Raw genomic sequence first — 26780 nt, 5'->3', positions numbered from 1 at the left:
TTAGTTATGTATTTTATTATGTTATCCACCTTGAGTTCCTTTTCTGGCAAGATATAAATATAAATAAATGTAAATAATAAAATGATAACATACTAGATCTTAAACCTGACCACCAACATAATGCTGGTTCTCTTGACTCTTCCTGCTAGGGCCTCAACCTGTTCTTGAAATCCCTTCTGCCTTCTATAATTTTTTTCTCCCAATGATCGATTCATTACCTTGATTTGATAGGAACAGAGCCAGGCTCAGGCTATGTTTCTTAAGGCTTACGTAATTTCATCCTCAGCAGTGATGTAAAAGCTGTATAAGAGTTTTGGAACAGTAACTGAGAAGAGGGAGGGAAAGCTGTCATCAAGATGATGAGCCATCTGAAGAAAACACTGTCACATTTGCATAGTAGACAGTGTATGCCCACTGGACTGCACAGTCATGACTCTTGCTTGATTTATATGGTTGATGGCATGAAAGCTTCAAGTTCATGGGATTCTCAGTCAGTAGTATTTAGGTGATTTGGATGATTTACGCAATAATAGAGTAAGAGGAGAAAGTTGTGCATCTGAAAGACTAAGTGTGTTTGCTGTCAGCAGTATACCGGGTAAGATTATCCTAGAATGGATAGGGTACAAATGGAAAAACAGCAGCAAAAGACTCCTCTAACATTGCAAGATCTAATAATGATTCCAGCTTCACTAATGCTCAAATGGTGCTGAACTGGCTGGAACTATAAATACACTCAAACCAGCCTTAGTAATGGTAGCTCTTTGTAACCCTTTCCTGAAATCTTAACACATTAATCGGACCACAGTCAGTTCTTTTACTACAAAAATGCCTCATAGCATCAAATCAACATGGCTACAATTAGAGTAACTTTCATTTTTTGGTTCAGAATAAGCAAAAAAAGAAGATACGCAGGTTTTCTTGCAGGGAGATGCTTCATGGTAGTTCCTTCATTGGTTGAAGACAGAGACCTTGATGAAGCATGGTCCAGAACTGGTCATGTTCAGGCACAGCCTTTTGTTTGAGTGCACTGGCTTCATCTTCATAACTGCTAAATTTCTGTAGTCACCAAAAATAGAAGTTCAGGTTCAATACAGCAGTTATGAAGTATACATAATCATGAAAATTCAAAAGTTTCTCACCTTGGCCCTGTGGCATAGGCAGCAAACCAGCAATCACCCAAATGCCTACAAATCTGGTTAGAGTGCTCTTCTTCAAAGCTGCAGCCATATTTACCAGATGTAAAGGGTGCATATTTTCCAGAAGTCCCAACAGCCAATGGCACAACAGCTGAAACTGTTACCTCCTTGTCAGCTTGCACAATATTTATGGCATCTAAAATGGCTGCAGAATATTGTTCAGTTCCTTGAGCTGGGAATAATCCTTTTTGGAAGGTTTCAGAATAGTCTGGTTAACTTCATCCAGCACCACTTTCAGCCATTCTTCATCCATATCAAGAAATCCATTAATATGGTGCAGTGAACCATTCCATCTAGTGCTGTTATTTTGCGGAATAGTTACATTTGGTAAAAAGTTTTTTTCCAATGTTTCTTTAAACACAGGGCGTCAGTGAAGCAAACTACAGACACTTTTGCTTGGGCGGTGTGGATTTTTGCATCTTTTAAGCCGTCACTCACAGATAATTGCAGGGCATGCACAAATCAAGCAAGTTTCTTCAAAGGTTGGTTTTGGTGTGCAGAATTTGGCTGCTGCACAAGGAAAATTACAACTTCCTCATCTGCAGCCTCCCATTACTCTACATTTTCTACAGTGTTTCCCTCAGAGTCAGAACTGGTTTCTGCCAATTGTTGGCTTGCAGACACTTCAGCTGTAGAAGGAAATTTTGTAGTGAATGCATTTATCATTTTCTCTGTGTTGTCAATTACAACATTTTTATTTTAATTTTTTTACCTTAAAAGATGCACATATGCTTTCAAAAATGTCAAAGATATTCTCACCAGTGTGTTGACCTACAAATCTCTCTCATGCTAATAATTGGAGTTTGAGTTCAAAATTGAAGGTCATATGTGCTGTAACACATATGAAGCCTTGCATTTTTCTGTCTGACCAAATCTCAGTGATTAATGCAAGACTGTCTACCTTTTCAAGAAGTTGTGTTAATTCTTCTCTAACTTTTCCATACTCTGTTTCTGTTGCAAAGACTGCTTTATTCATCACTCAGGAATTAGGGTCTAATACTGTGCAAACCTGTTCAAATTGCTATCTTTCAACCAATTAAAGTGGCAGAAAGCATCCTATTATTAAATCACTTATGGTCAACTTTAGTACAGTGGGACCTTGGTGTCCGCGGACTTGTCACCTGTGGATTTAAGCATCCACAGAGAGCCTGCGTTGTACCCAATGGTGGTGGGTGCATACAGCTTCACCACCACTGGAGACAATGGGACTGAATCCCTCCCTTCCTCCCCACCAAGTCTTCTTTCTCAGGCATGGCTTTGGGGTGGTTTGGAGGTGGAAGCTGGAGCCCCATTGGCTGGAGGGAGCCAGAGCTGGGGCTGGGATTTGGGTCTTGGAGGGGAAGGAAGGAAGGCAGGAAGGAGGTAAGGACTGAAAAAAGGAGGGAAGGAAGGCAGGAAGGAGGTCTTCAGTCCCATTGTCCCCAATGGTGGGATGGCTGTGTGGCCACAGCACCTTTAGGGTTGATGGGACTTGATCACCCAAGGATTCTGCTATCCATGGGAGAGGGGGCTCAGATCAGAATGGATCTCCTGCAGATATTGAGGGTTGACTGTATTCTCCTTTGTTTTGGGTGGTTCAGTCCATAAATGTTTATGGTGTTATCTGCACTGAATGCAGCTGCACACTTGAAATCTGAAAGTTTTGGTTGGATGGGGACATCACTAGATTCTTCTTGATGGCGTTTAAATTTTTTGCACTTTCCAGTAGGCCTTTTAATATGCCTCAAAAAGTTTGAGATAGTAGCAATTCCACCTGTGATTATGACACTTCAAAATTGGCATTTTGAAATGTGCAATTTATCCATTTTCTTCTTAACATCTGTGAATCCAAAGGTAAGAATATTTTTGTTTTGAACATTCATTCAGGCAATATGTTAGGCAGTGGAAGGTCTACTCAGCAGCTGTCCCTGCTGCACATCGGGGAGCTTTCTAAAACTCTTGAAAAGCTTTAGAAGGATTCTTCAGCCTCAAGCCCATGGCCTAATGTGTTTGCTCTTCCCCTCTAAGAAACATATCCTGTGCTTGGGCTTAAGGTGTGGGTTGAGTTCTACTCAGCAGCCTGTCCCCAGTACACATTGGAGGAGCTTTCTAAAGCTTTTCCTTGGAGCAGCAGGCAAGACTCTTCCCCCATAGCATGGGGCACATTTCTCAGAGGGGAACAGCAAATGTGTTAGACATTTATTTATTTATTTATTTATTATTTTCTTATATCCCGCGTTTCTCCCAATATAGGGACTCAATTGGCTTGAGGCAGGGGTTGAGGTCTACCCAGCAGCCTGTTTCCACTGCACATCGGAGGAGCCTGACTTGCCCTCATCATTTGAACACCTGTGTTGCTTAAGATCAAAAATACAATTTTAACAAATCAGAAGTAAACTCCTGGCCACTTTTACGTAATTCCAAATTGATTTTGTAGCCATAAGCCCCCAAAAGTTATTCTCTGAAGAACAAAACCCAGATATACTTAGAAAGGTAAATTCTGTAGTCAATATCTCATTCTATGGGACTTCTGTGTTTCTGAGATTGCAGTACATCATATACCAGCCTTCCTCAGCAAGGCACATTCAGAAATGATGAACTACAATTTCCATCATCCTCTGACAGCATGACCATGTTGCCTTGGATGACAAGAGCTGTAGTCCAACAAATCTGGAAGGATCTATTGGTGGGAAAGTCAACATGCTGTTTAGGTAATATTCTCCTCATTTTCTTTCTCTCAACTCAAGGACTGTATTGCCTCAAAGCAGCATTAGATACTTAACATATCTCATAGCTCCTGGTTCTCAGTCCTTTTATATACAGTAAATGGTGCTAGAAGATAGGGAATTTTCATAATCCAGTTTAAGTATAAAAACCGCAGCATGGAAAATTTTAAAAAGCGGCATTGGATTATTTTTGTAACTAATTGAGCAGAAAAGAAATGTATTTCAGAGAAAGAAAATTACTCTGTTTCTTGAAGAAAATAAATAATCCCTACCCAAAACTTCCCATTGCAGGTGACTGATGACTGTGCAGAGAACATTTGGGGCCTCTAGTAATAAAAGACACAAATATAAATGGTGGATATTTTCATTTGCCGATTGATGCTGCTTTCTTCCTTGATTTATGGAAAAAGGGCTCTTTTTCTTTTTACCTTTAAATTACTGAATTCCCAGCTGTATCCCTCACAACACACATTTCAGTGTACAGAGTAGAGCTACTTTCTTCATAGGCACTTCAACAATTCCTTTTTAATAAGCCTTGTGCCGCTGCAGTGTTCTGAGAATTGGGGACAGAAGTGATGATGCTGGGCTGGAAACTAGTTTAAAATCAGCTGTTGCATAGCCTGCCTTTGGCCCTGTGAAACTGAAAAATACTTTGGCTGTCTCTGAAAGTAACCCAGATCTATTTGAAATGAGAACGTCATACACACTCCTTTTCTTTGCAGGGGTTTGTCTATCTCTAGTGTTTAAGTGAACAGTCCAGGCCTCTATTTGTGGAGAGTCTGTCAGTTAACAAAGTAGATATGTTCCTGGGCATAACGTTTTTAGACAGTTTGGTACCAAAGGTAGAAATATCAGGGAAAGCATAGGGATAAGTTTTTGTGCCATGAGACAAAAGAGCTGTTCAACCTGTCTCAATAAACATTTCATTCAAAACTAAAAATACGTACATGTGAAATGCATCAACCAAGTATAGTAAGCTGAGCATAAGTAAAGAAAAATATTTTGAACTTACTCCAGGAGAGCATATGTAATTGGACATGAGCTCTGATGTTGTTGGACATGAGCTACCAATATTCTTTGCCACTGTATTCTCAAAGGCTTTCAACTGCATCAGCCATGGCATCCTTCTGGGTAATCTCTCTGAGATGAGATTTGGAGGCACTATTTTATAGTAGCCCCAGTCCGCCTTGAAAGGGACAGTTCACAGCGGGGTATAAATACTCTAAATAAATTAAATAAATACAGACATGCTTCTGCAACCTGACACCCAAAAGTCTGTGTTTCTCCACCCATCCTTTGCCAGTTTCCCAGTGTTGATACTATTAAAAAACACCTTTCAGCTAGACAGAGGATGAGCGGGAAAGGAGGAGCTGGGTGCCCATAAAAAGATTTTATAAAAAGGATCTTCACTATCAGAGGCTTTCTTAACTGAAAATATAGTACCTATATTTTGTGTGATTAGGAAGCCTCTGTCTGTTTTTATTGGGAGTAAATTTCTAGCTGTCAAGACCTGGCCTCTCTTCTTCAAGCCTCAAGACAAGGGGAGAAATCTCAGGGCAAGAGCAGTGCTCTCAAAAATATTTTTTTTAAAACTTCAAAACTACTGCTGCAGTCTGCTTGGAAAGAGCTGCTGTAGACACTCCAGAGATTAACTTCTCATTGTCTTTTATCTCATTTGTTAGTCTTCCTTTTTGTTATTATAATTTGAATGGCAGGCTTGGTGTAGTGGTTTGTGTGTTAGACGGAGATTATCACACCAGGGTTAAAACATTCCCCAGTGCGTTCTAACGTGCACACGCGGGGGCGTGCACGGAACGTGATGGGAACCTGATGGGGCCCAGAACGCTAGTTTACTGCACACAAGAATGCCGCCGCCGAGTGTTCCCATTGCGTTCCCATCAAGTTCCAGGGGACGCCATATCTGGAGATGCTTTGAAACAGTTCCCAGAAATAGTGTCCCCTGGAACTCGATGGGAACGTGATGGGAACGCTCGGTGGTGGTGGCGGCGGCGGCGTTTCTGTGTGCAGTAAACTAGCATTCTGGGCCCTACCGGGTTCCCATCACACTCCGTGCGCGCCCCCACGTCTGCACGTTAGAATGTACCGGGGAACATTTTAACCCCAGTGCGATAATCTTCTAAGGCTTTGGAGATCAGGGTTCAGATCCCAGATTGGCCATGAACCCACTGGGTGACTTTGGGCAAGTCACATGTTCTCAGCCTCAGGGGCAGACCCCCTCTGAACAAATCTTGCAAAAACACAACAAAACCATGATACGTTTGCCATAGGTTCGCCATAAGTCAGAAAAAACTTGAAGGCACACAACAATAACAGTAGCAAACAACAAAGGCTCTGAACAAGTGTGGCTGGTGCTTAATATGGTGCTTTATGACACCCCCCAAACCCCACCTCCTGTGATATCACTTCTCATAGGTGTCAGGTTTGGGCCATGAAATCTCAGTGCTTGGAATGTCCTTGATATAGTAAGAGTCGTATGAGGAGACATATTCAGGGGTAACTGTGTTGGCCAGGCAGCTAAATACAGCAAAATCCACAGGAAAGTGATACATTTACTGAGCAAGCTTTTGAAATTTTGCTGGCTTGTCCATAGGCAAAGACATTAAACATCATACAGGAGAAGAACAATGACAATGTTAGAGTCACAAGCCTATATATCTTGTCTCAGATGCTACTTCTGTTGCCACTTAAGCTGCTCTAGAGGGATATTAATGGAGGCAGGGGGCATTCCTCTTCTTGACCCATGTGTGGAAATTGGGGACAAAGGGCAGTAAATCACAGGCAATAAAATTTTCAAATCCCATAGTAGCAGCAGCAAAGTAACTTCCATTGAGATCCAAAGAGAAATTTGCAGTCTTAACCCTGGAACGTGGAAGAAGGCAAGCATTTCCCAGGGAGAGATTGCAAACAGGAGTGGGAGCCAAGGGATTTTATTACTGGCTCAATTAAAACAGCTATAAGTCCTTGACTGTGTTTATTGCCTTTATCCTGGGTTATCTTTGCCAACCCCAGAACTGAAGCCACTGAAAATTGATTGATGTGGCTGAGCACATGAAGGGATGACATACCAGTCAATATGATGAGATAACATGGTGTACAAAGCAAAGGCTGAGGAAATCAAGAAGTTCTTAAAGTTCCAATAAATAAATAAATAAATAAATAAATAAATAAATAAATAAATAAATAAATATTATTTTTTTAAAAGAAAACAAGGAAAAAGTAAAAACAAGAACAGAGCCAAGTGCATATGTTTGTTGAGTAGCCCGAGGGCCATTTCAAAATATTCAAAACATAGTAATACAAGCAATGACACACACGCATGTATCAGAGCCAAGTGCATTTTCACATTGTTTCAGTTTTCTCCCTAAACCTGATTCTCACCACAGTTGCAGTGCTTTTTATGTGTAAGGAAGGACAGAAAAAAAGGGGGAAATCTTCAATCAAATGTTTATGAATTACAGCTCCCATCATCCCTTATCATCAGCCAGGCTGGCAAGAGCTGAAGGGTGTTGAGGTCCAGCAAGACCTGGAAAGCCATAGATTCCCTGGTCCTACACTATAACTAGGTAATGTCCATAGCTTCTTTTGGATTTTCCTTTGCATTTTTACTTCTATCTATCCTAACAAACATTCAGTTTGATTTCTAATGCTTAGACTTCTCCAAACAATGAGTAATTTCCATAACACAAATTATGCCTTTAAAATGATATAAAAAGTGTGATTGCTCACAAGTAGTAGTATAATGGGGAAAGTGGTTTGAGCATTGGTCTACCACTCTGGAGACCAGGGTTTGAATCTCCATTTGGACATGGAAAACCATGGGTGACCCTGGGCAAGGCATGCTGTCTTAGCCTCAGAGGAATCCAAAGGCAATTCCCTTCTGAACAGATCTTGCCAGGAAAACCCTGTGATATTCACCCAAGGGTTGCCATAAATCAGAAAAGACTTGAAGGCACACAACAACATAACAACAGCAACAACATTAGTATAATGGAGTCTTTGCTCACACGTTTCCTCAGCAACAGACCAGAAGCTGTCATTTTATTATATTCCAACAACCTTCAGGTTTAGAGGCATCCTTTTGCTCCCTGAATTTGTGACACATTTAATGGCCCCAGGAGACATTTTCAGATTAAATAATTTGATTTAATCTAAAAGTAAAATGAAAATTGCAATGTAATTTCAGAAATCTGAGTACATATCTGATAATATAGTAAACTAACGCCGCAGTATGCAAGTACTGCTGCTGAGCTCGAGTGGACTTCTTGGTGAATGGATATAAATTGCAGCCTAATTTATCATTTTAACAGTGCAATTAGAAAGTTTATTAAAATTATTACTTCTATATATAGGCCTCTTTTTTGTTAACGGATTCCAAAGTGGTATGCAGAAGAAAAAGAACAATACATTCAGTAAAACCAAATGACTAGTAGCAGTAAAGCCAACAAAAGAGCCATCTGGAGATAGTAAAATCATAAAATGTGAAGGTCAACGTTTTCCCTTGACATAAATGTCTTGTAACTGACTGTAGGGGGTGATGCTCATCTCTGTTCCTAAGCCAAAGAGCCAGTGTTGTCCAAAGACTACTCCAGTGGACATGTGGCCAGCATGACTGAATAGAGTGTTGTTACCTTCCCACCAATGTTATACCTATTTATCTACTTGCATTTGCATGGTTTTGAACTGCTAGGTTGGCAGAAGCTGCGGCTAGTAACAGGTGCTCACTCTGTCATGTGGCACTTGGGCCTCAAATTGCTGACCTTCCTACCTTCTGACCATCAGAACTGGCATCTTAACCACTAAGCCACCACATCCTACAGTAAAACTATACCCAGCCTAAAAAGCTTGGTTAATTTCCCTATTAGGTACCAGAATAGTAGTTTTGCTCACAATAAGAGTAACAATAATGGGATCCTAATGGTGCAAACCTGTACATGTCTTCTCAAATGTAAGTCTTAATGAGATACATGGAGCTTACTCCTAGTGTGAGGAGCTGCAGCGTGATTGTACTCTTCCTTAAAGGGACAGGAAATAGGATGGCCCTCCAGATGCTGTGGGACTGCAGTTCCTGTGAGCTGGGAGGTGTAGTCCAAAAGCCACTTTTGTATGCTCTGGCACTGGTGCCATCCGCCATCATGTCTGCCCATGCGTAAACGCTAGAGTTCCATGGAGACCCCTTCCACCAACCTCCCATTCTAGGAAAAACAATTTTTAAAAAATCATGAATAGCAAGGCATTAAATTAACTACTTTTTTAGAATGTTGTTTCCCTAATATTGACTCTATTAGTCCTCCAAAACTGTCTAGCAAAATAAAGGTATTGGCTAGTTATCTCAGTCATATTAGCTTGGGGGAAGACAGGCAAGTAAAGCAGAGTAAACCAAGTACTAAGTGAAAATTTGATTAGGCAGGAAAACCAGGTCAGCACTCTAGGTCCATGTGGAATCCCTTAAGATGTGTGTATATCACCCAATCTCTTCCTACTTCAGCTGTTCCAGTACTACTGCTTGCAGGTGCAATGTTAAAGTATAGGAGAGAGCAGGCGAACAGCAAGCTACCATACAATTTCATAGCCCAAGGCTGGATCTATGCTGCAGAAATACTACAATTTGACATTACTTTAACTGCCATGGCTCAGTATGGTGGAATTCTGGGATTTGTGGTATTATGAGATATTTAGCCTTCTTTGTCAGAGAGCTCTGGTGCTACAACAAACTACAAACTCCTAGGATTCCATAGCATTGAACCATAGCAGTTAAAGTGGTGTCAAACTGAGTTATTTCTGCAGTGCAGTTTCAGCCCAAGTGACCAATGTTCTTTGGTGCTAGGCTTGGGGTGCAATTTATGACCTTAAGGGGCTAAGAAGTTTGGCTAAGGGTGTCAGCATCTTCATTGGGAGGATTCAGAAACCTTCTAGAGTTAGGGATAACAAAGGTGGGACTCATCATTGCAGATGGTCTGGTGGTCACAGATGTGAGTCCCTTAGGAGAAGATCTGGGGAACAATTTTATTCAGAGCTTGGAAACTGGCTGTGATGGCTGGGGATTCTGGGAATTATATTCCAAAAAAGTAAAATTCCCAGGGTTTCTTTTTTATCTCCACAAATGGATTGGCCTTTTACAGACAGTTAGACAGATTTCCTTTGCTTTTTCATGCATTTTTGTTGTTGATCTTTTTCTTCTCTCTACTGTCACCCTTTCTTCACTTTATCCACAGTTTCAACCCAGTAGCTTGTCTTTATTGTGTTTTGTTTGAAAGATGTTTCCACTTTTAAAACTGAACCATTCCTCTCTTGGGGAAAAATCCCAGCTGAGAGACACCTCAGCCCTTCATCATATCCAAAAATACTGTTCTCCCACTGAGATAAGCTGTGTGTTGATAGACCCCCTGGGTTGTGCTAGGCATCTTTCTGACTGTCCTCATGAGACACCATAGTGAGGTTATAAAATCATTTGAATCTGTAAAGAAAGAGCACTTACTAAGGCTCAAGATATCTGAAAGTCTTGAGAGAGAAAGAAGGAGGGAGGGAGAACCACTTTTCTTTAGCAAGCTGCTTCATTCATAACAAGAAAAGAATTTAGAATATGATGAATGGCATACAGAGAATGAATAGGATTCTTCCTTCTTGTATACAGTTGGGCCCCTGTATCCATGGATTCTGCATCCATGGTTTAAACCATTCACTGTTTGAAAATATTAAGGAAAAGTTCCCAAAGCAAACTTTGATTTTTTTGTTTTGCTATTTTATATAAACCAATGTGGTGTTGTGGGTTGAATGTTGGACTACAACTCTGGAGCCCAGGGTTCGATTTTCCGCTTGGCCATGAAACCTACTGGGAGACATTGGGCAAGGCACATGCTCTCAGCTTCAGGGGAAGGCAAACCTCCGAACAAATTTTGCCAAGAAAACCCCACGATAGTTCGCTTTAGGAACAACAACACAACAAAACATATAAGGAACATCATTTTACTACACCACTATATAATGGACTTGAGTGTCCACAAATTTTGGTGTCCACAGGGAGTTCTGGAACCAAACCCCAGTGGATACCAAAGGCCCATGGTACTAAGATCTTTTTTAAAAAAATAATTTGTTTACAACATAACATGAATCCCAATTGACATAGATACTGTATAATATTAACAGGGCATGGTGTCGTCTGTTAACACACATTTCTTTCTGTTAGAAATGATTAATCCAATATTTTAAATGAACATCTTCAGAGAAGGTCCTAATTTTGAAGTGTCTCTATTAGCAAACCAAATGAAGTTGCACCATGTTGCTGCAAACCTGTCTGTTCTGTGTATGACTTTAATCAATCTTAACTTCCGTCCTAGTTTTCCTACTAGTACAAGAATCCTGAATCCGTCTAGCCATTTGCAGACAGACAATCCATCTGCTGCTTTCCAATTTGCTGTAATTTCCCACTTTGCTATTGGGTGCATTACTTTTTAAGACTACAATTCCTAGAAATGTCCACTCAGCATGGCTATTGGCTATACTGTTTGAGGGATTCTGGGAACTGTAATCCAAAAAGCAGGTTTCCCAAAATCTATGCTAAGAGTCACTCTCTGACCATGTTTTGCCACTAGATTCAAGACTGATCAGTGACTTCACATAGTGCTTAATTTATTTAGTGAGTGTGAAGGCCTACTGGCTTATATGACTTTAAAAGGGGATTAGAAAATTCACAGAGAATAAGGCTATCAACAGCTATTAGCCATGGTAATTAACTGACACATTTAGCGGGAATAATATACTATTAAAGAAAAGATGCAGGGATTGAAGAAAAAAGAAAAATGGAATGTGTCCTGAGAAGAACAACCAAGAAGATCAAAGGTCTGGAAACCAAGGCTTATGAGGAATATAAGTTGGGGAACTGGATATGTTTAGCTTGGAGAAGAGAAGACTGAGAGATGACATGACTGCTATCTTTAAATATCTGAAGGAATGGCATGCAGAAGATGAAACAAGCCTGTTTTCTGCTGGCCCAGAGAGTAGAATACAAACCAATGGATTCAAATTACAAGAAAAGAGATTCCACGTAAATATTAAGAAGCCCCCCCCCCCTTTTTAACTGTAAGAGCGGTTTGATAGTAAAATAGATTGCCTTAGAGTTAATGCACTCTCCATCTTTGAGGCCTTTAAACAGAGATTGGATGAACATGTTTCAGGGGTGCATTAGCTGTGTATTCCTGCTTGGCAGGGAGCTGGACTAGGTGTTGTGGTCCCGTCCAGCTCTAAGATTCTCTGATTGTATGATTCTATTAAAGTTGTTAACCCTTTTCTTTGTTTCAAACATGTCTGTCTAACCCCTGTCCAGAATGACGGACTAAATTAGAGATGGGCATGTGGGGAAGAATTTTCAACATTATCCTCCTCTTGAGGACTGTACCAGCATTTGCAGTATGACCAGAAGTGGCATGATATCACTTTCAGTTTGATTTTCAGTTGATTTTCAGCTTATATTGTAGTTTGCCCCTCTAGGTTTTACCTTGTGGGTTCTGGAGATAAATCTTTATTGCCCCCTGACAATTTTTGAGTTGATTTTGGCTGTTTGGGGCCCAAAAATTACCTGTGAAAATGCCTTTGAAAATGTTATTGGGGGCCTCTGGGGATTTCTTGGGGGGGGTGGGTATTCAGGAACATCTAAATAGGACTTAATGTGGATGATGGGCCTTTTCCATCTCAGCCCCAAGAATATGGAACAATCTACATGGCTTGGGCCCAGGATACCTTGAGGACCCGCACACTCAGAACATCTGGGCAGCAGCTACTGAGGGTCCCAGGGGCAAGACTATCCTCCACTGCGAGGAGGACATTTACCATCTCGGCCCTGACCCTCTGGAACACGCTGCCCATAGAGCTCCGCTCGGCCACCTCCCTGGCACAGTTCAGGAAGGAACTAAAAACCTTCCTGTTCAAGCAAGCATTCCCCAAAATAAGTCCTAGCTAGTCCCCCCCCCCCCTCTGACGGCAATGGTGAACTGGCTAGAAAGGTATTTTAATGTAATTTTAATGTATTTTTATTGTTATTGCATTGCATTCTGTGTTTGTTGATATGTTGTACACCACCCTGATTGATAGAAGGGCGGTATAAAAATAAAGCTTTTATTATTATTTATTATCTCCCTGATGAGCTCCGCTCCACCACGTCTTTAGACCTTTTTAAGAAGAATCTCAAAACCTTCTTCTTTTCCCAAGCTTTCCCCCCATGAGATGTGACTTTGGTTATTTTCCCCTCTATCTTGGTATCAACTGTGACATGTTTCTGGACTCCCCCACCCAGCTGGCTGAGTATTAGTTTTTTATATGCTGTTTTTATATATTGTTTTATTGATTGTACTGATTATTATGTATTTTATATGAATTTTGTATGCCACTTTGATCAAATTTGAAAAGCGGGATAGAAATAAACTTTATTATTATTTATTATTATTATAATTTTTCCAACCTGGATTAGATGGATTTTCCCACTGACCTAGTGGGGTTTCCCTTACAGTATGTGTGCTAAGGATGTTTTTGCAACCACTGTATACACTGAATACACTGTACATGCATAGAGAAATTCTTGTTAGCTCCCCATCAGAGCAGTACTGCAGCTCTGAGGTTCAGGATTAAATTGAAGTGCTGGTGGTGGCAGTTTGTACTGACTGGGGCAGAAGGATGCTTTTTAGGGTGTTTTTTCCCCTTTTGAAATTAGATATTCCAGCTTCAGGTGAGCCTGTGGGCAGGGGACATTATTGGGTCTTCTACTGCAGATTGAACCAGTGATCAAAAGCCACCTCTGCTCTGTCCATTCCTGGAAGGCTTCTCTTCATGCCCAGGGTAGCCTATAGATCTGAAGATTTCCCTGTAGCTGTGCTCAGGATCTGGCTGTTGAAACCACACTAGAACAAGGGATCTGTTTGACTATGAGGGGAGCAATATTTCTACATCATCCACATTTCTTTGGACCCCTGAGCTGGTTTAGAGTACCATCAGTGTCCAGAGTTAAAAACATTTGTGTCATGCAGAGAATGTGGAAACAAATGAGCTGTAGTTACAGGTACATGGGAGGTGTGTGTGCGCCATACCTTGAAATTATTTCTATTTCCCACTTACAGAATTTTACCATCTGCAGATCTGTGCCAGTTATTGGCTGATTGTACTAGCAAACACCTTCTGTTACTCAGTTGCACAGTTAGAAACTGCTTAAAACATTCTATTTCCCAGCTGCTTCAGCTTCACATGTAATGTCTACATCAGTCTGTGACTTTTAAAAAAGCATGAAAATTCACCGTTATTTCTGCAATCAATTTTGTACATGTACACTTTCCTCTAATATGGTCATGTGTATGACCATTTCTGAGCTGAGAACTTCATTGTAAAATTCAAAGCCTACAGTTCAAAGGTTAATTTTTTATTGATTTGCATATTAGTCCAAGAAAGGTGACTCAGGTGAATTAAAAATATTAGCAAACAGAAATCTTTCCTTATTCAGTTTAATTGTCCTAAAATCGTCACTTTTTTCACACACTTTTAATGAGATATTAACATGACTTCAAGTATATGAGCACTACACAGTTTATAACAGTGCACACCTTTCCTTGTCATGGCCCCAACCTACAGAATTCTGGGACTTTGGTGAAGTACTCAGAATCTCTGCTAGAGAGGTCTAGTACACTTCCCATGGATTTGCTCTCCGATAGAAAATTCTAAGTATCTCACTGCACTGGAAATCCCACGATTCTGTAGGATGGAGTGATGACAGTGAAAAGTAGTGACAGCTGCTGTTTATCATTTTTATAGCTTTCCAAAGTGGAGTGTAATTATTCTTATACAGATCAGCATTGTTCTTTGTAATGTTTATTCCTAAATATCTTACTTTATTAATTATCTGAAATTCTGTCATGGCATTGAGATCTTCTTCTTTTTTAGTTAAATTTTTAGTTAGAATGCCACTTTTCAGTTTGTTTGTTTTAAAGCCTGCTAAATCTCCAAACTTTTCCAAAATTTCTTCTGACCTCATGATACTTTCCTTCAGATTTTCTAGAAATATCACCGGATCATCAGCAAATACTCGGGTTTTGTAGTTATAATTATGGATTTTCAAACCTTTTATATTATCATCTTTTCTTATTTGATTTATTAACAATTCAATTATCATTATGAAAAGTTATGGTGATAAAGGACACCCTTGACGGGTTCCTTTATGAGTCTCAATTATATTCGTTTTTCCTCCGTTCACATTTATTTTTGTATATTGTTTTTTATAGATATTACTTATCCAATTTGCGAATCTTCCTGTAACTCCACATTCCTCCATCACTATTTCTAAAAAGTCCCAATTCAGATTGTCAAATGCCTTTTCAATATCTAGAAATGCCATTCCTAATTTCCTTTCTTTGTAAATTTCAAAAAATTCTATTACCTCCAATACTGTCCTAATATTATCCTTCATGTATCTCTTCAAGTCATTTCTTGAGCCTTAAGGTGATCCCATCATGGGGTTTTCTTGCCTGGAATTGTTCAGAGGCGGTTCACTTTTGCTGAGAGAGAGTGACTTGCCCAAGATCACCCAGTGGGATTCCGTGGCTCAGTGGGCAATTTAGTCTCCAGTCTACAGAGTCATAGTCCAGTGCTCAAACTACTGCACCATGCTGGCTTGAATCTATCATTACAACCCTCTAGACCAATGCCAATTTAGCAGCATGGCTATTGTTTTAATGGGTGGATCATTTTAATCAATGTATTAAGGTTACAAGAACTCTTCAGTAGTGGGAAAAATTCCTTTGGAAAACTGTGACCTCTTCATTTGAGGCATTTAACTTGCTTTTCAGGGATACTTTTGAAGTATCCTTGAAATCTGCACTGGGAGAGTGTTGCTTCCGGTTGCCTTTGGGACCCCTTCCAACTTTGATTTAATGATATTTTAATTTGCACTAGACACTCCTTTGCCTGTTTTAAAAAATATTAATGTGTTAATGCAACAGCTTTGAAAAACATTCTAGCACAAATTTAAAATTGTCGTTGTTTTATTCAAAGAATTTATTAAGAATTTTCAGATTACATAAACCAAAAAGAAATAACAGTTGGCCCTCCATATCAGCATGGGTTCAATTTGTCCCCCTCTCGCATGGATAGTAAAAAACACAAGACCTTGAGTGCCATTATTCTCAATGGACACACAACCTGCATGCAATTGCATTGGCCTAGCTGTGTGCATATGCCACCATTGACAGTAATGGGGTGGGGCCATCTGTGAATGCTCCAATCCATGGATGGCTAACTTGCTGATACAGAGAGCCAACTGTAAAAGGAAAAATCAACCCCCAGTGCTTTTAACACTTAAAATATGTAAATCATACATGTGTTGGTGGAGTTATAATAAAATAACTTACAGAACATACTCTGAATTCATTATGAATTGACTGTTGCATATCAATAGGTCATGGAGAGAGGAAGTTCAAAAAGAAGACATCTAAAATTTGAAGAGTTGTTGCACGTGTCCAAAAGGGGAGTTGCTTTTGATAGAATAAAATATAAATGGATAACATATTTCTTTGAAAGCTGTGTCTTCAATTAGTCATGTGCTTTGTTTTACTTTGTGTGGTCTGACAAGGCTATGCCCTATGTCCTTGCTAACCAGACTCTATGAAACAATCCCTTTAAAAGTTTTCTAGTGCTGAACAATCATCTGCTGGGCTGCATTTTAATAATAAAGATATTAAGGTTTTACATTTAAGATTTGCATTAGATTCTTGATAAATTGATAGCATCATGAGTACTTCAATATCTGCCTTGTCAAATTTGACAGACAGTTTCAACCGTTATCTGGATCTGAGCTACTTGGGGCATTTGGTTGACATATATATTATAGTAGCCCCTGCATTGCACTGCCCCCAGCACACTGGAGACAGTTTGCTCAATGTATGCAACAATCTAGCTGGCATAGGGAAACATCTGTAAACAATTTTCAAAACACTTCCTTTAGCAGATATAGACATTGAGTTGTAGGGTTTATTGTTGTTGTGTGCCTTCAAGTCACTTCCAATTTATGGCAAGCCTATCATGGGGTTTTCTTGGCAAGTTTCTTCAGAGGGGGTTTGCCATTGCCATCAAATTTTATTGGGTGTCAGTAATGGATGCATATCAAGCTGCTTCCCAAACTGATTTTGCATGATTTACTATTTGATAGGAGTGGTTGACCAGCCAGCTATATATTTTGGATATTATCCATTTGGGATTAGATGGATACTGAATACATAGGTCTTCAAATAGTGTCTAGATCGCTTCTCTCTACATCAGGGGTCGGCAACCTACGGCCGGCGGGCCACATGCGGCCCGCCGAGGCCTAGGGACCGGCCCCAGCCCGACCCTGCCGCAGATTGCCGCTGGGGCCTTTGGCCTCCGGTGCAGGCGCGCGGGGCAAGCGGTGGGCAAGGGGGGCAAGGAGGAGCAAGTGGGGGCAAGCGGCGGGCAAGGGGGAGCAAGGGGGGCAATTGTCTATAGAAGCCTCAGAAACATGCATTTATATTAACATTTTTTAAAAAATCAGCAGATTGTTTTGTGTGTCCTCCATTTTTTTAATTTAAAAAGTGTCCTCCATTTTAAATTTTTGTCCTATATTTGTCCCGGTTTATTAATTTATTTAATTTTTAAAAATATTATTATTATTATTATTATTATTATTATTATTATTAGCTTTGGCCCCCTGAGTTGTCTGAGGGACAGCAACCCGGCCCCCGGGTCAAAAAGGTTGCCTACCCCTGCTCTACATGGATGAGTGAGCATGCATAGGAGCAGACTTGTAATTTATATATGGAGTGGTTTGAGCATTGGACTGCGACACTGGATACTAGGGTTCGAATTCCTACCAGTCATGGAAATCCATTGGGTGACCCCCTGGGCATGTCACACTCTTTAAGCCACAAAGCAAGGCAAAGGCAAACCCTCTCTGAATAAATCTTGCAAGAAAACCCTGTGATAGGTTCACTTTAGGATCACCATAAGAGAAAAGACATGAAGGCATACAACAACAAATAATCTGTAGCAGTGAAGCCTCCTTTAATTGCTGCTCTATCTGTTCCAAGGAGATTGGCTTCCCCAAGGGAATATAGCTTTAATTCTATACAACCCATGCTCCTTCCATGCCTTAATAAGGGTAATCCGTGCTGTCTTTATTGTTGGCACCATGTGTGTGTGTTTGTTGAGTGTGTGAGAGAGATATGAGCTTTAAATTCAAAGGCGAAATGAATATTTGTAATTAAAAAAGACAGATATGGGCAAATAATTAAAAACTGGCAGAACATTCCATTTTGCTTGTCAAATTTTGGTGGAAAGGGACTGAGAAATGTCAAAGCAAAATTTGAATTTTAAATTTTATGCCTCAGAATTTGAAAACCAAATGTTTTAGCTTTATATTACACATAATGTTTTGGTTCTGGCCAACTTCAAATGTGTCATATCATAAGCTTTGAACTGTTGAGACATGAATTACCACTTTGTTATGATTTATGGCAGAACAAATGACATTTGAACTGAATAACCACTGCGTTGTTATCTATCAAATATTGTCAAACATGCTACTTCATACCAACTATCAGATAGGATCTAATGCTAAATAGTATAGCCAGTTATCAAACATTGTCAAATACTATTAGTTGTCTCAACCCATCTCTCAGGGAAGTCTGAGCGTTTTGGCACTATTGAGGCATCTTCAATTTAAAATGGCTTAATATGTCATCTTCATTGTAGTCCAGGGAATGTGTTCAGTTCATAATGCCGAGTGGAAGATCCAAAACTGTTCTGTATGAACAGAGTGTGTTCATAGAATAGAGTGGCTAACCTGGAGCTCAGAGACTGTATGAGTGATAAAGAATGCCAAAGATCTTGACAGGGCCTGGAAAAGCCCCATCAGTGGGAGTTGAGAGTATTAGATGCTACTCTAGATGGCATCAATGATTCCCAAATTTTGGTTTTCCAAGTGTTTTGGATTTCAACTCCCAGAAGCCCCAATCATCTTGGCCAGCAATCAGGAATTCTGGAAGCTGAAGTCCAAAACACTTGGAGGATCAAATTTTTGGTAATGGCTGTGTTAGATAGACCAATTGTTTGGCCCACTACAAGGCACCTTCCTATGTTCATTGGTTCTTAAAATTCCTCTGAAGTGATGCAGCTTTTAGGAGAAGAAAGATGGCTGAACCTTAACCTAGACCATGCCCTGGAATGCTCAGTAACATAAAGGAGTCTACACTAGGGGTTTCTTGCCTTGACATCACCATGGAATGCAGTATGCCATTGCTATAAGTATAAGCAAATATTAAATACCACTGCATGGGAGTGATCACATATTGCAACTTATCCATTGTGTGATGTCAAATAATGAATTTCAATATTACTGGGCATCCAGCAAGAACAGTAAATATCAGAGAAATTAGAGAAGGACAGCATAACAGGAATGTTCAAAGAGAATTTGGAAGATAATATTTTTGAGAGCCATTAAGTTTCAGTCATAGTTGGTTTTCTAACATGCTCTGCTGCAGACATGTCATTCGTGGTATTGTTTTTACTGATATGTTGTACACCGCTTTGATCCTGGGAAAAGCGGTTTATAAATAAACAATTTATTTATTTATTTATTATGATAGGATGAGAGGTTGTTGATGTACATAAGGTTACCAGATTTCAGGGCCTGGATGCTGAATCTCCATTCGCAGAGCAAGGAATCTCAGGGTAAGAGTGCTACCTTAAAAAATTGTGCATTCCTTCTTGTTAGACTGGCTGCTTTTTATTTGAATAACCCACTCTGCAGCTGTGATGGATGCTTTGGCATCACTGAGGCTCCTCCTTGTTAACATCACTGCAGTCCACCACCATGGCATCAATGGGGGGGGGGGGGGCAGCATGTCATCCCTAAGTCTCAGGGCCTAGGATAGCCCTCACCTGGAAACCCTAGTCATGAACAGCAGGTGGCAGAGTACCACAAGAAAGGGCAGGGGTTGTGAAGTCTGGGCTGAGGGAGGGAGGGAAGGGGTGATTCTAAGTGTTAAAAAGTGTTGTGACTAAATGCACCAATGCCTCAATTTCCATCTTTGAAATCATCATCATCATCATCATCATCATCATCATCATCATCATCATCATCATCATCTTTTATTTATATCCTGCCTACTCCGGTTAGGACCGAGGTGGCTTACAGTAAAAGAGTCCGATACCTAATAAAATAACAATACACAATAGTCCCAAGTTCTACCTCCCCCCCCCCCAAAGTAACAGTTAAATCACAATTACATTAAAAAGATTCATACTAAAAGGATTATTTAAAATCAACTAATGAAATGTTGGAGGATCTGTGTGCCCCGTTTGTTTTTGTTTTTTAAAACAAAAACTACTTGCAAGGTTTAGGCTAATCTGAACTCATACCTCTAGATGTGGCGGCTGTCAGCCCCAGGGTCTTTGCCTCTGTTCATTGTATGAGGCAAATAAAGCCAAGCATTTTCAAGTAGTGCTGTGCTTTCTACTAGGAGCAGCTTGCCTGCTGCTGGAGACTCACAAGGAACAGAGTGATTTACAAAGCAAATTAGGATAGGAAAGTATTTCAAACCAGTTCCAAGTGAATCAACCATAAGAGAGGTCCATCTAGGTCTTCTGAAGGGTTTTGTAAGTTTTAATTCATTCTATTTCTCATGCCTCTGAGCTTTCCCTCCTTTCCTCTAATTCTGCAACATTGCATGTACTTGTCCACATGCCTTTCACCTCTCAGTGACCAGTGACTAATGTGCTGCATGCTCAAGGAGAAGGGATACACAGCAGGAAAAATAGATTAGCTGCCTTGATAATTACCTGGTCAAGAAATGGTGGAGAAATGAAGTGAAGTGAGTTTGACAGTTGAGAGACAAGCAGAAATTCTGAAGTGACAGAAACCAGGGCTTTGGAATTTAAGAGTGCTGGCAGATCTAAATTGTAATGATAGTGATTTTGGTTTGGGAATGCTGTTGCTGCTCTCTGAAGCACTGCAAGCATATTTTTCAATCCTGAGGTAGGCAGTAAAAAACTGATCTTGCCATATTTTTTTTGTATGCTTTGGCATTGGAGATCTGCCTGTAATGTTAGTTGTTAGTGACTAGTGCCACAAAAGTCACCGACATACCACTTCCCTAGTCTTCAGAGTTGTTTTGCACCTTTCAAAATATGTTACTGAATTTTGTTCTGTTGGGTTAAATGTCCATTTAAGGAAATATAAAAATAGTTATATGGCTGTAAATGGGGGAAAACACCAAGTGCCAGTCCTTTGAAATTAGTTTATGTATAAGGACTCTGAAACCCAAAGCAAGTGTGGGTTGAGGATAGTGGGCAGGAAAGAGGAGTCGGTGTGTTGGTTTGGTGAGTTTGGATAGTGTGGATTGAAAATATAACAGACAGTATATGTCAGAGATTTTGTTGTATATATTGCAACTGAAAGATAAAAGCCTCCAAGGACTTTAGAAGAAGATGGCAACAGTTTTTAAGCAGGAAAAGCATACAAACTAGGAGAGGCTGCAGCAGTTGGCCTTTGCCTGAGTGTATGGGGAAGCACAAGATTTTGATGTCTCCTGCCCTCTCTCCAATGTTGAATTAACTGAGTATAAACTACAAGTACTTTTGCACTTTGAACTCAGTTTGCGCCAACGGAAGTAAGCCAAGGACAAAGGGAGAAAGTGGGAGATAGAGAGAAATCAGGATATTTTGGAAGGAGCTGAAAAAGTGGATGACTGAGGATAAATTTAGACTCTCCCTGTCACATTGGGACAGCTGGAGGGAATGTACCCAGTGCCTTAAACTCAATAGGATTGCTCTGTTGGTCTCTGTTACTCTCTTGGTTTATCATGGGTGGACCTGCAGGACCTTGGGGGGGGGGCTGTGCCCCCCCCTTTTACTTTATAAAAGCCCTGTGTAGTGCTTAGAGGGTGTGTGGGACATTTCTCCCATGTTTTTAGCCCAAATTAAATATTTTAGATCCAGAGGATGACTCCCCCCCCCCCTTCAATAAATAAATCAGTTATAGTTTACTACCTTTGTTGAAAAAAGACCCTTGCTAGTACTAAAACAGCTTCAGGGCAGGGAAACATAGCCAAATTGGCCTCCGAACTCTCTTGTGGGCAAGGGAGGCATTTTTAATTTAGCAACCCAAACAAAATTCAGTGGGAGGTGGTTGGAAAACAGCCTGGGGCGGCTCTGCTTAATGGGTGCCATCTATTAAAAACCAAGATTGAACAGCTTCCTTTTTTCCTTGCTAGTTTCTTTGGTTGGAATAAAACTCTCATGAGTCAAAGGCCCTGTGCAGACTGGCACTTTGGACCAGCCTGGGGGCAGAGTCGGGGCATAGTGCCTCCACAACACATGCCCCGGCTCCACCCCCAGGGCACCGTGACGCCACACACCGCTCCAGACGATGTGCAGCATCATGGAGCTCCTCCGGTACTGTATCCAGATGATACAGTGCTGAAGAAGCACCGTATAGCTGTGCTGCTGTGGCTGTCATGCCTTTTCTCTTTGCACCCTGGAAAGGCTGAATTGGAGCTGCAGCGTGCGGTTGCTGAGGCCCCGATCTAGCTGAGAAATGGGCAGTCTGCATAGCCCCATAGTCAGTACTTGGAAATGTTTTAAACAACTGGGAAACATCTGAGGGCCTTTTCCTGGTCAAAGCAGAATTTTTGGGGAAGTGGCTGGACTAGAACCCCCATGTATTTTTAAATGCAAAGGGCTTCAGAAAGGTGTTAAAAGCAGAGCTGGGATGCCACTCCCCCACTCATCACTGCCATTCAATGCAGAGCTTGAGTGTGTGTGTGTGTGTGTGTGTGTGTGTGTATCTCCTAACTTCGAAACAGTCCCCCCAAATTTTGCAGATTTTAAAAACTTGAATGAAATGCTCTAAACAAAAATCATTGACATTTTAAATGTATTTCACTTTCACCAGAGACCACCTTTATCACAATACCAGGGTCCATCTCAAGTCCTCAGCTTTTGACCTTGAAATCTTGTCTGCCAACCCTAGTTTTGGGCTACTATGAAGGGGGCAGAAGGTCCAAATAGCAATTAATGGGATAATCAAACACCCCTACTCAGAGATGGTGCACAGAAGCCCCCCTACCAGTTGTACCATTTCCACCTATGATCTAAAGTGAAGAGGGACCTTGAGTGATGGAGAACTCAGGCCAACATGTGACTATTTTCTTGTTACAGTGATAACATTAGATTGGAGTTTTTTCCTTTCTTCAAGCTTGACAATTTTGTTCGTAAGTCTTGCCTTGTATTTGAGGGAATCTTGAAATAGCTTCAAGGATTTTCTTCCCACCAGGGGCCAGACTGGCTGCTGTGTCTAACAATACACTCAGACACACTGGTTCATTTAATTTTGTCCTAAGAAGGGCTGTGTTAGTTGTATTGGATGTCTTTTGGCATCACAACCCCCCACCCCCCTCACTGCAATGCTGTCAACTGATGACGTGCCTTGAAAGGGACTCTGTGTTTCACAGCAATTTCTTCCTACCAGGGTGGGATAATGTACTTTATTTTGTATTGCTGTATTTTAGTGTACTTTATTTCACTGTTGTATTTTACTGTTTTATTGTTATATTTTACCATATTGTAAGCCGCTTTGATCCTGCTGGAGAGGCGGGGTAAAAATAAAATTTCTATTCTATTCTATTCTATTCTGTGTCAGAAACTTTGGTGTCTACTCTGGCTGGAGCACTTTTCCCACCAGCTAGCATCATGTAACTTGTGCATGCCTTGAATTTTTGGACAGCACAAATGTTCTTTTGCACATTGTGTCTGGTTGCATGTTTTTGAAAGCCCTGCTCCAAATTTGTATGAGGGCAAATTCTTCATCCTTTCTTCTTCTTTCTTCTTCTTTCTTTCTCACTCCTTAATCTTCCTGTTTTCTTCTCTCCTTTTGACCCCATCCCACTTCTCCTCCTCCTCCTCCTTCTCTTCTACTCCTTCATTCTTCTATCCCTATGAGAGCCAATTTGCAAGGTTTTCTGAGACTTTTTCCAGTACGACAGTTGTAGAACAACAAGGCACATCAGGCAAAAAACACACATCAGGTGTGTGTGGGGCAGCCAGGCAAGTGAGGAGGGGGGGGGGGGGAGGGAGAGAAGCTCATCTCCCCTTTGCCTCCATCTGGCTCCTTCCTCAAGAGGAAGCGAGATGGAGGTGAAGCCAAGAGGGGCATGCTTACACCTCTCCTCTTCTTCTGCTTTGGCTTCCACCTCGGGGAGGGAGCCATGGCAGCAAGGAAGGGGCAGGCACTAGCAGCAGCACTACACCTCATGGAGTAAGAGGAGGGCTGTACCAGGTATCACCCCTCTTCTGCGGTGTCACCCGGTATGTTCCACACACCCTGCACTGCTGATTATAGCGGCTATAAACTGTAATACCTCCGTGTAAAGCATGAACCTGGCTGCATCCACACTGCAGAAATAATTTGGTTTATCAACACTTTAATTGCCATGGCCCAAGGCTATTGAATTCTGGGACCTGTAGTTCCGCTGTTTTGCTATGTTATGTAAAGGACACCTTTTTGCTGCACCATTGTGTTTAATGAAACTTGAGCACCCACAGGTTTGGTTATGCACAGCGTGTGTGGCCATGGGTGTGGTGGGATCAAACCCCAGCAGATACCACTGTGTCTATATTATTTGTCATTTGCTTACATATGACCCGATATATTGTGATACTGTTATATTGTTTTGCCTAAAGACTTCTCTTGTTTAATATTCCTTGTATTTCTTATTGTATTATTCACTGTCTTGTTAATGCTTTTCTGATTAAATGTTTGGAGTTTTTCCTCTTGCTTCCCTTCACCTTTTCTGTGAGTATTTGGTTTGTTTAGATATCCACCTTTGTTTTCTTTTGTTTGTGCCTCACTCAGTTTAAGACAGGTTTGTATGTTCATAGTTTTTTCTCTCTTGTTTCAATGTGTAATTATGACATTGCCATGAGCTTTCCCCCATGTTTTTCCCCACCCCATCCAAGTACTGGATCAAAACCTGCATGATCCAGGTTGGGATCCACACATTTCCATGAAACTCACAGGAAGATCTTGGAACAGTCACTGTTTCTGTAGGTGGAAGATAGCACGGAGGAAGATTATTGTGAAGGAATGAGAAGGCAGTGGGTATGTTTTGTCTGGCTGAGAAAGATGAGCCTGAGTGGGTACATTACATTCTTCAAATACTAAAAGGGCTGTCACGCAGAAAAATACACTTGTTCTCTGCTGCCCCTTAGAGGAGGACTAGATCTGAAAGGGCTTTGCTCCAGGAGATTTCAAGTAGATGTTTTCATAACAAGAACAGTTTGAGAATCGGATCAGTTAGCAAGGGGACCATAGATTTTCCCTTGCTGGATGTATTCAAGCAATGGCATGAGTTGGGGTGTGGTGGGGATGATCTCATTTAATAAATGTTCTGTTAACATGGATGCATAACTGAGTGCGCATTTTAAACATACATACCTGACCCTTTCAGAGATCATTAAAAGACTAAGCCCTGAGTATCCTATACTTTGATTCCTCAAAGGCTGTGCTTTAAAGACACATTTGCTTGAGTAAGGAATCATTTTCTGAGAAGAATTGCCACACAGATTTGAAAGGTGGAATGAAGGTTTCTAAAGACACACCAGGAAAATTATAATTATACAGCCAAGCAATGTGAACAGTGAGGTCGAAAGTCAACAAGCATTTATAAGCTACTAGTGGCATAGCTAAAAACTATGTGTAGAATATAATGTGTGTATATGATTAGATCTCAGGGTGGAAGGTAAATGCCAGACCCAAATATATCATATTTAATCATGTATGTATTTATTATTATTTATTTGATTTTTTGTTTACGGTATTTATACCCCGCTCTTCAGCCCTAAAGGCTCTGAGAGTGACTTACAGATAGTTATTCAGACGGTTCCCTGCCCTCAGGCTTACAATCTAAAAAGACATGGCACAAAAGGAGAAGGGAATAGTGGTGGGAAATTGGGTCAAGTCCAGTGGCTCTTCTCTCTCTCTGAGGCCTAGCCCATGGCAGATGGACTGGAGAGAGGGCCCTTCTTCTTGCCCTCCATATCTACAGACTTTTAATCTGTGGATTCCAGTATTCATGGTTTTAAAATACCTTGAAATATATAAATTCCAAAAAGCAAACCTTGATTTTGCCATTTTATACATATCCCATTGTATACTGGGCTATTGCATACAATGGGACTTGAGCATCCCTGATTATGGTATCCATGAGGGATCTTGTAACCAAACCCCAGTGGATACCAAGGGTCCAGAGTATATTAGTAGTTACCTAGCATGAAAAAAGATGGCAAAGAAGAGGGAAAGTGCTTGAAGTTCTGGGCTGATTTGACTGGGGAAGAAACAGTTTTTGTGGAAGCAGCAGATCTTGTTTGATCTTGGAAGCTAAGTAGGGTCAGCCCCGGTTAGTGCTTGGATGGAGACTGCCAAGGAATACCAGATGCTGTAGGCTATATTTCAGAGTAAGAAACAGGCAAAGCCACTTCTGAGTATTCATTGCCTAAGAAAACCCTATTAAATTCATGGGGTCACACACAAGCATTCTAGAGACAATGGGCCCATTCAGACTACCTTTTACCCTGTTTCAGAACCCGGATTAACCACGGGAAGTTCATATTGGCCCCGATCCTTCCACAAGTGAAAATGAGGCTTTCACACCCGTTCGGGGCAAATGCCCCTTGTCACAGGTCTTTTGAAAGTGGAGTAAAAGCTGTATCTTTTTTTTTTGGGGGGGGGGGGGAAACGGGTCCAGCAAATATGAACTTGTCCCCGATCATGATCGGGTCAAGTTCAGGGGAAGGATTTAGTTCAGAGGGAGGGCAG

At 40.9% G+C, this 26780-nt stretch overlaps 1 pseudogene; it reads right to left on the bottom strand.

Annotated features, from left to right (window-relative positions):
• Window positions 1-933: 933 nt before the first annotated feature.
• Window positions 934-26780, bottom strand: part of LOC149316603 (uncharacterized) — a 43709-nt pseudogene continuing 17862 nt past the window's right edge.

Source organism: Sceloporus occidentalis, unplaced genomic scaffold (assembly GCF_023333645.1).
Source record: "Sceloporus occidentalis isolate IW3139 unplaced genomic scaffold, rSceOcc1.0.p SCAF_3, whole genome shotgun sequence".
NCBI classification, from domain to species: domain Eukaryota; kingdom Metazoa; phylum Chordata; class Lepidosauria; order Squamata; family Phrynosomatidae; genus Sceloporus; species Sceloporus occidentalis.
The sequence above is the reverse complement of the archived record's forward strand: the minus strand, read 5'-3'. Positions and strand labels throughout refer to the sequence as shown.